This window comes from Erinaceus europaeus, chromosome 8 (genome assembly GCF_950295315.1).
Source record: "Erinaceus europaeus chromosome 8, mEriEur2.1, whole genome shotgun sequence".
NCBI classification, from domain to species: Eukaryota; Metazoa; Chordata; class Mammalia; order Eulipotyphla; family Erinaceidae; genus Erinaceus; species Erinaceus europaeus.
The window spans coordinates 38352991-38353514 of record NC_080169.1 but is presented as its reverse complement, the minus strand read 5'-3'; the positions used below and the strand labels follow the sequence as shown (position 1 = coordinate 38353514).

The window sequence follows — 524 nt, the reverse complement described above, 5'->3', positions numbered from 1 at the left end:
ACTATGGGAACACTGAAAAAATGGTCTAGAAATTGTATATATGAATTATAAGTTTATCCGTGAGATGGCTTGAAGTTTACATGACATCATTGAAATGTTTCTCAAGTGATGAATTAAGTACAAATAGGCATAATCATCTATAAAGGTAGGTGTTTTGTTACTAGTTCTTTTTTTTTAATTTTTTATTTAAGAAAGGATTAATGAACAAAAACATAAGACTATACTTTCAGGGATCATTTCTATAGTATGTTACTCATTCTTAAAAATTCTCTGTAAATGTAAACTGACAATCCAACAAGGTCAATCTCCAAACACTCTCATAAAGTAAACTTAAAAAAAAATCATGCTAGCATTGAAATTTGAGTACAATGGAAGATACTTTTCAGTTTATAATAGTTCATATCCAGATTTTAAAAAAGATATAATGTTGCAGGAAGAACATTATTTCTATGCCTATGCTTTTATATGACTCACAATACAATCTTTTTTTTTTTTTTGCCTCCTGGGTTATGGCTGGGGCTTGA

At 28.6% G+C, this 524-nt stretch overlaps 1 pseudogene; it reads left to right on the top strand.

Annotated features, from left to right (window-relative positions):
• Window positions 1-214: 214 nt before the first annotated feature.
• Window positions 215-301, top strand: LOC132539991 (small nucleolar RNA U3; annotated as a pseudogene).
• The last annotated feature ends 223 nt before the right edge of the window (window positions 302-524 follow it).